Raw genomic sequence first — 14,589 nt, 5'->3', positions numbered from 1 at the left:
CATTCTATTCAATTCCATTCCATTTCATTCCATTCTACTTTCTGAAAAAAAAATGAAAAGAAATAAAAAAGATAGTGTCTAGGATAATGACAGCAGATAGAACCTGTTGACAAAAAAAAAATGAAGAGGAGACATTTGTCTTTATCCCCTTTTCAATATAAAAGGAAACATTTATCAACTTGCTGATTATATATATGTTTTATTTTGTACAAGAAGGAAGGAAGGAAGAATGAAGAAAGGAGCCAACTGTCCCAGGCATCTTGTGCCTTTTCAAAAGTGAGGTTACCCCCCCCCCCCCACCACCACCAGGAGGGATTAGCACTAGCTGCCGTTAATCCATGCAAAATATCATCTTGTCACGGATATGCTGAGGGTGAAAACCCCATATTTGCTGCCAGCAATATCCAGGGTGAAATTATTTTAAACTCTGATTTGGAACGAATGAAACAACGAGCATTCAATGGTGAAAAAAGTAAAGTTCTATATTTAGGTAAGAAAAACGGAATGCACAGGGAAAGTATAGGTGGTACCTTGCTCGATAGTAGTAACTGTGAGAGGGATCTTGGAGTCCTAGTGGAGAACCATTTAAATATGAGCTAGCCGTGTGCAGCAGCTGCCAAAAAAGCCAACACAGTTCTAGGCTGCATCAACAGAGGGATAGAATCAAGATCACGTGAAGGGTTAATACCACTTTATAATGCCTTGGTAAGGCCACACTTGGAATACTGCATTCAGTTTTGGTTGCCACGATGTAGAAAAGATGTGGAGACTCTAGAAAGAGTGCAGAGAAGAGCAACAAAGAGGATTAGGGGACTGGAGGCAAAAACATATGAAGAATGGTTGCAGGAACTAGGTATGTCTAGCTTAAGAGAAAGAAGGAGTAGGGGAGACATGATTTCAGTCTTCCAATGTCTCAGGGGTTGCCACAAAGAAGAGGGAGTCAAGCTATTCTCCAAAGCACCTGAGGGTAGAACAAGAAGCAATGGGTGGAAACTAATCAAGGAGAGAAGCAACTTAGAACTGAGGAGAAACTTTCTGACAGTTGAACAATTAATCAGTGGAATAACTTCCCTTCAGAAGTTGTGAATGTCTCAAAACTGGACGTTTTTAAGAAGATGTTGGATAACCATTCATCTGAAGTGATGTATGATATCTTATCTAAGCAGGGGGTTGGACTAGAAGACCTCCAAGGTCCCTTCCAACTCTATTCTATTCTATTCTCCACTCCACTCCACTCCATTCCATTCTCCACTCCACTCCACTCCATTCTATTCCATTCCATTCTCCTCTCCACTCCACTCCATTGCATTCCATTCTCCACTCCACTCCACTCCACTCCACTCCGTTCCATTCCATTCCATTCTCCTCTCCACTCCACTCCACTCCATTCTATTCCATTCCATTCCATTCTCCACTCCCCTCCCCTCCACTCCCCTCCACTCCACTCTTCTTCCACTCCACTCCACTCCATATTTTATATTCGATTCTGTCCCTCCCCACCTAGCCCTGCCCTGCCCCGTCCCATCCCATCCCATGTTTTTTGTTCTGTTCCATCCCATCCCAAAATCATGTGGATCGTGCAATGGTCGTAAGTGTGAAAAATGTCCTAAGACACTTTCCCCAGTATTATTGTAACTTTGAACGGTCACTAACTGAACTGCTGTACATCGAAGACTACCTGTATTAGTGGCCCCACAGAAAGCAGAAAACATGGAGGACTCATTGGCCCAGGTCTACATCTTTCCCTCTTCCTTTGGACACCATAAACCCTGTTAGACCTGATGCTGACTTCCACTCACGAGGAAGGAAACCCTTTAGCAGAGTTAAAAAGAGCAAAGAGGCAATGAACAGAGAAGAAGCCACAAATAATCTCTGGTCATTCAATTAAGCTACCAGCGGTCTCATCAATTTGGGAGAAAAGGCATCTTTCTCTTGGATTGCACCGAAAAAGGAGAGGTGAAGAGAGAAATTGAGAAAAGTGAATGCGGGGGGGACGGGGGGAACGACCAGGAAGGCATTAGACATCTGTTACCTGTGTGAGTTGTACATTTTAATTAGCGCAACCTTGATCGCTCACCTTGGAAATAGGCAAAGGGATGGAGGTTTTTAATGTGCTTGAATTCTCCGTGCTCACGCTTGCCATTGTGCATTCTGTTCTGTTCTGACTCGAATTCAAATCTCAAAATATTGGGCAAAAAAAAAAAAGGAAGGGGATAAGTCAAGAGAATGCAGCAACGTCAGACTATTATGAGGAGAAAGAAGGAAGGAAGGAAGGAAGGGAGGAAGGAAGGAAGGAAGGAGAGAGAGAAAGAGCGAGAGAAAACAAAGAAGGAAATAAAGGAAGGAAGTAAAGGAAGAAAGGAAGGAAGAAAAAGGAAGAAAGAAAAGGGAAGGAAGGAAGGAAAGAAAGAAGAGAGAGCGCGCGAACAAAGAAGTAAATGAAGGAAGGAAGGAAGTAAATGAAGGAAGGAAGGAATAAAAAGGAAGGAAAGGGAAAGAAAGGGGAAGGTACGAAGGAAGGAGAAAGAAAGGAAGGAAGGAAATGAAGAATGAAGGAAGAAAAAGGAAGAAAGTAGGAAAGAAAGAAAGAAAGAAAAGGGAAGGAAGGAAAGAAAGAAGAGAGAGAGCGAACAAAGAAGTAAATGAAGGAAGGAAGTAAATGAAGGAAGGAAGGAATAAAAAGGAAAGAAAGACAAAGAAAGGGGAAGGAAGGAAGGAAGGAATGGGAAAGGAAGGAAGGAAATGAAGAATGAAGGAAGAAAAAGGAAGAAAGTAGGAAAGAAAGAAGGAAAGAAAAGGGAAGGAAGGAAGGAAACAAAGAAGAGAGAGAGAGAGAACAAAGAAGTAAATGAAGGAAGGAAGGAATAAAAAGGAAAGAAAGGGAAAGAAAGGGGAAGGTAGGAAGGAAGGAGAAAGAAAGAAAGGAAGGAAATGAAGAATGAAGGAAGGAAGAAAGTAGGAAAGAAAGAAGGAAAGAAAAGGGAAGGAAGGAAGAGAGAGAGAGAGAGAGAGAGAGAGAGAGAGAGAGAGAGAGAGAGATCTCAGAAGAAGCCCATGGAAGGCTGCATCTGGGTTGCTTCCAAGCAAATTATCTGGATGTGTTGCTGAAGTCACCAGGAACTGAGCTCAGCTTGAAGAAAACAATAACTTGGAAGGGAGGAGTAATAATGAGCAATCCGTTGGCATTGCAACAATCCATGCCGAGGTGAGGTTGCTATCTGCACCATCCCTCCTGCTTTATAAATTGCTCAAGCTTCCTTCCAAGAGTACGCAACGCCTGAGTAGAAACGGCCTCCTGGTGCTTTTCTTATTGGAAAACTGGATGTGTCAAAAAAAAAAAAAAAAAACCCCAATAACCAGCAAACACTTCAGGAAACATACATTGAGGTGGAAGACTTGGAGAAAGACAAGCAACCATCTTCAAAGCTGCCTGCAGGCTTCTATTGAACCCCCTTGGAATGGAGCAGGGCCTCGGTAAAATTAGCATTTTGGTCCCGTCTTAAACAAAGAATAATAATAAAAGGAAAAAGCACCCCCTCTGCAACACTCATTGTTGTGCTAAAGAATAAAGGCGCCTCTGAGGGAAAACATTTTCTTCTATTGTCGAGTCACTTGTGCAGCAGATGGACTGAAACGTCCACACCCACCAAAGAACAGAGAGGCTTGGCTCTTGAAATTAAAAAGACAGAATGGAAAACAACATCTCAAACAAAATGCACAGGTGCAGTATAGGTGGTACCTTGCTCAATAGCAGTAATTGTAAAGGGGATCTTGGAGTCCTAGTGGACAACCATTTAAATAAGAGCCAGCCGTGTGCAGCAGCTGCCAAAAAAGCCAACACAGTTCTAGGCTGCATCAACAGAGGGATAGAATCAAGATCACGTGAAGTGTTAATACCACTTTATAAGGCCTTGGTAAGGCCACACTTGGAATACGGCATCCAGGTTTGGTCGCCACGATGTAGAAAATATGTGGAGACTCATGAAAGAGTGCAGAGAAGAGCAACCAAGATTATTAGGGGACTGGAGGTTAAAATATATGAAGAACGGTTGCAGGAACTGGGTATGTCTAGTTTAATGAAAAGAAGGACCAGGGGAGACATGATAGCAATCTTCCAATGTCTCAGGGGTTGCCACAAAGAAGAGGGAGTCAAGCTATTCTCCAAAGCACCTGAGGGCAGGACAAGAAGCAATGGGTGGAAAATAATCCAGGAGAGAAGCAACTTAGAACTGAGGAGAAACTTCCTAACAGTGAGGATAATTAATCAGTGGAACAGAAGTTGCCTCCAGAAGTTGTGAATGCTCCAACACTGGAAGTCTTTAAGAAGATGTTGAATAACCATTTGTCTGAAACGGGATAAGGGTTCCTGCCTAGGGAGGGGGCTAGACTAGACCTCCAAGGTCCCTTCCAACTCTATTCTATTCTATTCTATTCTATTCTATTCTATTCTATTCTATTCTATTCTATTCTATTCTATTCTATTCTCCTCTCCACTCCACTCCACTCTGCTGCCACAAATACGATGTAAACAAGATGTGGAGACTCTAGAAAGAGTGCAGCTTGCAGAGAAGAGCAAGAAAGAGGATTAGGGGCAGTGGTGGGTTACTATCAGTTCGAACCGGTTCGCCTGAACCGGTAGTGGTTTGATGGCCTGGGTCACTGGAACCAGTAGCAACTCAGGCCTGCCACGCCCCCAAACTGGTTCCTCGGTCGCTCACCCCGCCCACCCGCCCCACCCAGTCACTCCTCACTTCCCGGGTGGCTTCCCTGCCTTCGCTGCCAGGTGTTGCCGGCCCTGCATTGTAACTGAGCTGCCTCCTCCTCCTCCTCCTCCTCCTCCTCCTCCTCCTCCTGCCTACAGAGAGAAAAAGAACATCATCGGTCTCGTTTACAACGGGAAAATAATGTGGAAAATAAAAATAAGAACAAATTCTTGTAGGATGACATTTCAGATTTTCTCATTGTCAATTGTTGGAAGAAAAGTCCTTCTGGGTTCAGTTCCAAGTGGGGGAAAAGAGACTGGATTCATGGAAGTTGCTTGGAAAGAAGTTATTGATGATGGACAGGACCGCATGGCTTGAGGTCCTGGGAGGAAAAAGGGAAGAGATGCTGAGAGTCCCTGGGTTTTATACCCTCTCTGGGCTTTTGAATTTGAGCTTGTATTCTGATTGGTTGTCAGACTCCCATGGGACCATGCAGGGGCAACTCTCTAGGCTGTCCTGAATCCCAGGCTTGGTTGAGCCTTGCTGGGTGATGATGTAATGAAAAGGCTTTGGGCAATTCCTATTAAGGCTCTGGCTCAAGGAGGTAGATCTATGTTATGTAGAATAGACTGGCTCAGGCCTTAATGGCCCATTGACAAAGGTGGGAGGATGCGCTTCTGCCTCCCTTTTAAGAGAAACATTCTGCCCTTTTAATATTTCCTAAAATGTCTCATTTTCCTAGGAGAGGGATGGGTGCTAACTTCCTACACGTCAAGGGGCTTTCTTCTCACATCACAAAACTTTTGCGCCAATAACTTCAAACTATAGATAGAGTGTTGTTGTTGTTTCTTACTTTTCAAAACAAACACTAACTCATTCCATTTGTTAAGTTAGCCAAGGAGAGCAAGGGATTCGTGGAAAAGCGAGAACTATCTGGTTCAGCCTTTGATGTAGACAATATAGGTCACAAATAGTATCCATCAATACGAAGAGGGTGGCTAACATAAATATTTGAAGAGAAGTTGGCCTAAATTTAGGGGGGAAACTTTTTTTTTAATAATAATTTTTATTGTTTTTGTCTTTTCATTATATATTACAATCTTTATATCAACAGTTTGTACAATGTTACATCGTCATATCTATGTACGTTTTCCTCTCTTTATCATATATTACAATCATTATGTCATCTTATCTATACATTTTAATGATATTTTACATATTTACCTACTTTTATATACAGTTCCATGTTTATTTATGTATATTGTTTTTGGCTTAATTATTTTTCTTATTTTCCAACCATTCATACCACTTATTCCAAATTCCGTAGTATTCCGATTCTTCTTTGTCCTTTAATTTTAGGGTTAATTTGTCCATCTCTGCACAATCCAAGGTTTTTTTTATCACTAATTCATCCGGCGGTATATTATTTTGCTTCCAGCATTGGGCAAAAGCTATTCTAGCTGTGGTTAATATATTTAACTTTTTTTTTTTACTCCTCCAATTTCTTCACTTGATTTCATTCCAGTTTCCACTCCTTCTGCTCTCACTTCTTATAGGTTTAGTAGAGTTATCTGCAATTGATCTTCAATGCAAAGCGGATTTGCGCTGATTAATCAAAGACAGGAATTTGGTTTTTTTTCCCCACAAGATTTTGTTGTTTCACTATCATTGACAAGCTTTTATAAGAAAACAAAGTGAGTATGTGTAGTTTAATGAAAAGGAAGACTACAGGATAGCAGTCTTCCAATATATCAGGGGCTGCCCCAAAGAAGAGGGGATCAATTTATTCTCCAAAGCATCTGAAGGCAGTTTAAGAAGCAATGAGTGGAAACTCTTCAAGGAGTGAAGCAACCGAGATGTAAGGAGAAATTTCCCGATGGTCGTAAATGTGAAACCTGGTCATAAGGTACACTTTTCAGTGCTGTTGTAACTCCAATCACTCATTAAACTGTGGTTAGTCAAGGATTATCTGTACTGACCAATTTTCAGGTGAAACAGTGAGAACATTCGATATGGATACGCTGGTTAATATTTTTCTACGCCGTTTGCTTTCAGCCTGATGAACTTCAATCAGTCACAGAACAAGAAAGTAAGTTGTAGCATCAGTGTAAGAGATTTTGAGCAGAGTAGATCAAAGGCAATTTATTGACCGACAAAGAGATACAGTTGGACTGGCAGCTCCCTTGTTGAGTGAACTTCAACCCATAATTAGAATGGCAGAAAAAAACAATGGCTACCAACCTGCCTTCCATTGAGGACCTGCACACTGCACGAGTCAAAAAGAGGGCCGGGAAAATATCTACAGATCTCTCACATCCTGGACATAAATTGTTTCAACTTCTACCTTCAAAACGGTGCTATAGGGCTCTGCACACCACAACAACTAGACACAAGGACAGTTTTTTTTTTCCTGAATGCCATCACTCTGCTAAACAACTCATTCCCACAACACTGTCAATAATTTACTAACACTGTATTACTATTCTTCTTCTCTTCCTTCCTAGTGTCTATCTCTCCCCACTTATGACTATAACCATGTTGCTTGTATCTCTACAATTTATATTATTTTTATTTGTTCCCCAGTACGATTTGATAGCTTATTAGTAACCTGGACTATCACTAAGTATTGTATCTTTTTATTCTTGATGAATGTGTTATTCTCCTTATGTACCCTGAGAGCATGTGCACCAAAGACAAATTCCTTGTGTGTCCAATCACACTTGGCCAATAAAGAATTCTATTCCATTCTTTAAAAGAAAAATTGCTTCCATCAGGCTCTTTTTAATTCTCCAGATCTAAAAAAAAAATTAATAGCAGAGACATCACTTTGCTGGCAAAGGTCTCTACAGCAGGGATGTCAAACTCAAGGCCCGGGGACCAGATCAAGCCTGCAGGATGCTTAGATTCCAGGACCCTGGAAACAGCAAAGGAACGGCCACTGTCAGTGAAAATGGAGCACTTGGCCTTATTTTCGGGGAGGTCTTATTATTTTTGAGGCGCAGGGGGCGGCGAGCGTAGTCACCTCATGGCTGCTGCTGGGTTGCAATATTTTTGGGGGAGGGCTTATTTTGGGGGGAGGGCTTCTTTTAGTGCCTGCGCTCAAAAGCCTGATAGGGCTTATTATCCGGGGAGGGCTTATTTTGGGGAAAAGAGGGTATTTGTTCTGCATGCCCTCCCTTGCAGCCTCTGAGTTACTGGATACCTTCAGGCCACATCCGCTGACTCCCTTAGTACTGGATATCCATTTTCACTGCTGTGATTCCCCAAAATTAACTTCCACTCTCCAGCTTTTTCAACAGACAGAGACATTTCTCACCAAAGCTTTAATTATATCCCTCGCAAGCTGATAGAAAGTCAGGGAAATATTGAAATATGGATTTGCTCAAACTTTGCTGCCTTCCAATGGAAAATGTGTTACCGAGTGACCTTTCTCTAATGTGGTTCTAAGGATTTGCTCTTGAGTTTTATAAACACGGCTCTGAGTAAATAGGAAAATTGAACTTTTGGATGCGTCTCTGCTGAGAATGGCCTGGAGAAATGGACAGGATTTTGGAGAAATGAGCTGGGGGGGGGCACAAAATGTTGCAGGGTGGAAGGCTGTGTCCAGATTTCGGGCCCATCTGTACAATGGGGTCCTTGAGACACTCTGAACCTGGTGGTTTTCTTGCAGGCGTTTCATTACCAAACCAGGTAACTTCATCAGTGTTAGTAGGGAGTGGGGTTTGCTCTCCCTGCTAGCTCTAATGATGTTACAGTTCATCGGATAATGAAAAATCTATAACAAAAGAACCAAGGACCCACGTTCCTCTTCCTTCTCCTTGTTGTGGCTCACCAGCAGAGCTGGCGGTAGATTCAGATAGTGAGGAGGTTGGGGAGGAAGATGGGCCAGTCCTGGAGTCTGGGGAAGGCTCTGATGAGGGCTCTGTGTCGGAGGCAGAGAGGGGGCCAGGGCCGTATGCCAGCTATCAGCTGCCTTCAGAGTCAGACATCAGTGAGGCAGACGAACAGCTGGAGCCTGTTCCCAGTGTGCGCATGCACAGAGTTGCCAGGCGAAGGAAACAGCTAAAGAACAGGGGTCGACTTGGGAGTAAGGCCACAGGTGGACGATGAATGGCCCCTCCCAGAGGAAATAAAAGAGGAGCAAAAGGGGAGTGGAGTTTGCAGGAGGTCATTAGTTCACTTCATTGGTTTGTGACTCTCCGAGACCCCTTGCCAAGTTCTGCAGATATCAACCTGTCAGCTCTCCAAGCCAGATAAGGTCTGTGACTGTAAATCCTCCCTCGAAAGACTTTGCTGTCTGTGAATGAGCAGAATTCAAAGTAAATTATTCAAGGGTTTTTTTTTTGTCAGGACAAGGAGTTTGTTTCATGCTTTTGGGAAGCCTCGGTAAGAACACTCCTCTCCACAAAGCCCACTCCCTTCTAGCACTGATGATGTTACCTAGTTGGCTCATGAAATGTCTGCAAGAAAACCACCAAGCTCAGAGAGCACCAAGGACCTCCTCGGTTCAACTCTGGGCTACCAATATTCTCTTCTATTGGTACCACTTACACAAGTTACCTATCAAGCTGAACAGACTTTGGCAGCTATCAAGATCATACCAGTTTTACAGTTGGCTTTTTATGAACTTCCAAATATTTGTGGTCTTCCCTTGACACGATTTCAAGAATTCTGATTCCTGCTCAGAGGGATAGCGGATCTTTTTCCTTCCAAAGTTTTTCAGTCTTGCTTTCAGCAAATCTTCATATTTTGTTGTTAGTTTTTCCCATTGTTTTTGACAATTTCCATCGGCAAACCTTATTAGGTCTGCCATGATAATTCAAGTATTGTTTCCCCCCCTTTTTTTGACTTGATTTAGCATAATCCTCTCCCACTTTTAACTCTGGTTCTTTAATTGATTCGTGCTCATTAGTTTTCTTGTTTTCTGATCAAGGGTGTATAATTCAGCTAGCGTCCAATCAATTATACCTGCAGTATATCAAATAATTAGAGCAGCCCATGTGTTTATGACTTTAATTATGTTTCTTGCATTTGGTTCTATTTTTCAAAAAAAAAAAAAAAAAACCCAACCAAGACTAACCCCTCCTCTTTCATTAGAGCTGGTATTCTTTTAAACTTGCTTTCACAAAAAGTCAGAGGCTTCCATTAATCCTCAGAATTTGCAAGCTTCTTTTGATGCCAGTTGTCTTATGATACTTTTATTCATTCATCGTAATCTATCCCCTTCAACAAAGCCTTAACTCCTGGGGTTGTGGATGCCTCGTCACTGGAAGTTTTTAAGAACTGACTGGGCAAACATTTGAACTCATCAAATTTGCAGCTAGCTAGCAGGAATAGCCAACACTCGGGAAGAGAGGCTAAAGATACAGAAGGATCTTGACAGACTTGAACATTGGGGGCTATCTAACAAAATGAAATTCAGTGGTGAAGAAAAGTAAAATTCTACATTTAGGCAAGAAAAACAAAATGCACGGGAAAGTATATGTGGTACCTTGCTCAATAGTAGTAACTGAGAGGAATCTTAGAGTCCTAGTGGATGAATACTTAAATATGAGACAACCGTCTGCTGCAGCTGCCAAAAAAGCCAACACAGTTCTAGGCTGCATAAACAAAAGGATAGAATCAAGATCAGGTGAAGTGTTAATACCACTTTATAAGGCCTTGCCAAGGCCACACTTGGAATATGGCATTCGGTTTTGGTCGCCACGATGTAGAAAAGATGTGGAGACTCTAGAAAGAGTGCAGAGAAGAGCAACAAAGAGGGTTAGGGGACTGGAGGATAAAACATAAGAAGAAGGATTGCAGGAACAGGGTATGTCTAGTTTAATGAAAAGAAGGACTAGGGGAGACATGATAGCAGTCTGCCAATATTTGAGGCGCTGCTCCAAAGAAGAGGGAATCAACCTATTTTCCAAAGCATCTGAAGGCAGGACAAGAAGCAATGGGTGAAAACTAATCAAGGAAAGAAGCAACTTAGAACTAAGGAGAAATTTCCTGACACAATAATTAATCAGTGGAATAACTGACTGCTCGTTAGTTCTTTACAAGGCCAGATCCTGAAGAGGAAACTCAAATACTTTGGCCACCTAATGGGAAGGAAGGACTCACTGGAGAAGAGCCTCATGCTGGGAAAGATGGAGGGAGAAGAAGAAGGGGATGACAGAGAAGGAGGTGGCTGGATGGAGTCACCGAAGAAGTCGGCATGAGCTTCAATGGACTCCAGAGGATGATAGAGGACAGGAAGGCCTGGAGGAACATTTTCCATGGGGTCGCGATGGGTTGGACACAACTTCACAAATAACAACAACTTAGGTAGGTGCCTCTACCTTCCTTGCCCAGCAGAAACACACCAAACTCCAGGACTGGCCCATGTTCCTCCCCAACCTCCTCACTGTCCAAATCTTCTGCCAGCTTGGACCATAAGAAAGGCTGAGCGCCAAAGAATGGAGGCCTTTGAACTCTGGTGCTGGAGAAGACTCCTGCGAGTCCCTTGGACTGCAAGGCGACCCAACCGGTCAGTCCTAGAGGAGATCAACCCTGACTGCTCTTTAGAAGGCCAGATCCTGAAGAGGAAACTCAAATCCTTTGGCCACCTAATGAGAAGGAAGAAGGACTCCCTGGAGAGGAGCCTCATGCTGGGAAAGATGGAGGGCAAAAGAAAAAGAAGGGGACGGCAGAGAATGAGGTGGCTGGATGGAGTCACTGAAGCAGTCGGTGTGAGCTTCAATGGACTCCAGAGCTTGGTAGAGGACAGGAAGGCCTGGAGGAACGTTGTCCATGCGTCGGACATGACGTTGCAGCTAACAACAACAAAATAAATAAATAAATATTTTGAGGTGGCACAAAGAACAAGAAGCAATGGGTGGAAACTAATCAAGGAGAGAAGCAACTTAGAACCGAGGAGAAATTTCCTGACAGTGAGAACAATTAATCAGTGGAACAGCTTGCCTCCAGAAGTTGTGAATGCCCCAACACTGGAAGTTTTTTAGAAGATGTTGGATAGCTATTTGTCTGAAACGGTATAGGGTTTCCTGCCTAGGCAGTGGGTTGGACTAGAAGACCTCCAAGGTCCCTTCCAACTCTACTATTGTATTGTATTGTATAAATCCAGACAATGACCATTAGGTGGCAGCAAATAGAGAACTCTCATATTTTCTTGCCATCCTTCAAGTCCCTGTACTCCAAAGAAGGAAAATCTAACATTGATGGCCCGTTGGTGCTGACATTTTTTTTTTTTTACAAGATGCCCTGGTGATATTCATGCGTTGTTTTTCTACCTGCATCCTCCCATGAAGAAATAGATAATAAAAATGACGGAGCACTGCCTGATAATGATCCACCCAGCGGTACGTTTGATGGCATATATTTGTCCTATTGAGGCTCAGCAGGGGTCTGTAAGAGAACTCCGGCATCCATAAATTGGACCGAGATAAAAGAACACAAAGTGCCCTGGATTCTAATAACTAGGAAAAGGACATAACATCCGTGCGACGAATATTGTGAGAATGCTGGAAAAGAAATCCCAAGGGAGGCATTTGTTTAGGATTCTTTTAGCAAATGCTGCCTAATAGGTTTTCTCCATTTTTCACAATTGTCATATGTGTGTAATGTTGTTGTTGTTGTTTTTCTTTTGACCCGTGTCATATTTCAGCTCATCTTTTGGAATACAGGTGTCCCAAAATGCAGTTAAATGTTTCAAAATGAAAAAAAGGATTTGATTGGTTCTGCTAATGAGTGTAGTTCAGGGTTCCACACCTTTGTTAATGAATAGAATTGAATAGAATAGAACAGACCAGGAGTAGAATAGAATAGAATAGAATAGAATAGAATAGAATAGAGCAGAGTATCAAGTGCCTTGAGATGGAAGGCTAGCTGAGGAAATATAGGAGTTGAAGTCCACATGTCTTAAAATTGCCAAGGTTGGGAAATCCTAGTGTAGTTTAGAAACTCTAGTATAGTTGAACAATTCCCCAAAGGACTAGAATAGAATCAATTTCTCCTTAGTTCTAAGTTGCTTCTCTCCTTGATTAGTTTCCACCCGAAAATACATCAGAGTTGGAAAAGAAAATAACCACAATAACAGAAAAGGAAAGGAAGAGAGCAGGAGAGGAGAAGAGAGGAAATGTGAGAGAAGGAAGAAAGAGGAAAGGAGAGGAAGGAGGGAAGGGATAGAAAGAGAAGGAGAGATGGTAGGAGGGGGAAGAAGAAAAGAGGAATAGGGGAGAGGCAAGGGAAGAAGGAAAGAGAAAGGAGAAGAGGGAGGAAGAAAGTAGAGAAGGGAGGGAGGGTAAAAGAAAAGAAAAAATAGGGTGGGGATAATACAAAATAGGTGTATGGGATGGTAAGCAAAGCAACCCAGAATGTATATTTTAACCTTTTACATGGCAAAACAAATATGTAAAAGTGATAAAGATAAATAAGAACAATAACTATGTGAATGTATACCTGTAGCTATATGTAAGAGAATAAAAAATTTTAAAAAACTTTTTTTAAAAAAAGATGGAAGGCTGGCTGAGGAATTATGGGAGTTGAGGTGCACATGTCTTAAAGTTGCCAAGGTTGGAAAACCCTAGTATAATTGAACAATTCCCCAAAGGACTAAAATAGAATAAATTTATCCTCAGTTCTAAGTTGCTTCTCTCCTTGATTAGTTTCCACCCATTGCTTCTTGTTCTACCCTCAGGTGCCTTGGAGAATAGCTTGACTCCCTCTTCTTTGTGGCAACCCCTGAGATATTGGAAGACTGCTATCATGTCTCCCCTAGTCCTTCTTTCCATTAAACTAGACATTGCAGTTCCTGCAACCGTTCTTCATATGTTTTAGCCTCCAGTCCCCTAATCCTCTTTCTTGCTCTTCTCTGCACTCTTTCTGGAGTCTCCACATCTTTTCTACATCGTGGCAACCAGAACTGAATGACAATGCTTTCGTCAAAATATGTCTCAATTCAAAGATAAGTGTCAGGTTTCCGAAAGGTGCCCTAATTGATTCATGAGCCTTGAGCCAAATTTCAAAAGAAAACTAGTCATTTATTAGGAGCACCATTTTGGCAATATTGTATTGCAGTCAGATCTAATATTGCAGACTGCAATATTGTATTGCAGTCATTTGAATTATAGCTGAACTTTGCCCTTGTTCCTTCCCTCCCTTCAGTCTGTGTCATAAATCACATTCCCCAATGAGGTGCACCCCTCCCCAGCCTGCTGTAATAATCTGAGATCTGACTCTAGCTGAAGGTATGTGTGAAATGTGCTTCCCCCCTCTTTCCTCACTATGGCAACTTTATGAATTGACAATAAGTTTATATAATAAAGTTTATGAATTTATAGGTAACTTTTTATAAATGTGAATGTTCTCTGTGATAAGTACATGGTTTGCGCTGAAAAAAACATTGTCTTAGTGAAAGTCATTTTACCCCAATCTGGCAAATCCCGGAATTTCTATCCCAGCCCATGGCAACTGAAATGTTAAGAGTTGCAGCTGCAACTTATCTAATCTAAGCCAATTCTCATAGAACAAACTATCTGAAAAACAAGAGAGGATCCAGACAGTTTAATCCAGTCTGTCAAATTGTAGGCTTTTCACTACATGAAATTGTGCTATTCCCGGTTTCATTTTTCTTTTCTTTTTAAGAGAGCCAAAGATGGATGAGAGGAAATAAAATGTGTTGAGCTAGATGAATAGAATGTGAGTTGTAATTGTGCATTCTCATCATGCCAAGATAAATTTCCATTTCTTCATTTCAGTTATGGGTTGTCAGGTAGTGGATCTTGAAAAAAAATATTTCTCAATATCTGCAAAGTTGCTAGTCATGGCTGTGGCAAAATTTGGGATATTTAGAATAGAATAGAATAGAATAGAATAGAATAGAATAGAAATAATAGGAATG

This window comes from Natrix helvetica, assembly GCF_964273705.1.
Source record: "Natrix helvetica genome assembly, chromosome: 7".
In the NCBI taxonomy this organism is placed as follows: domain Eukaryota; kingdom Metazoa; phylum Chordata; class Lepidosauria; order Squamata; family Natricidae; genus Natrix; species Natrix helvetica.
This window is presented reverse-complemented; position numbering follows the sequence as displayed.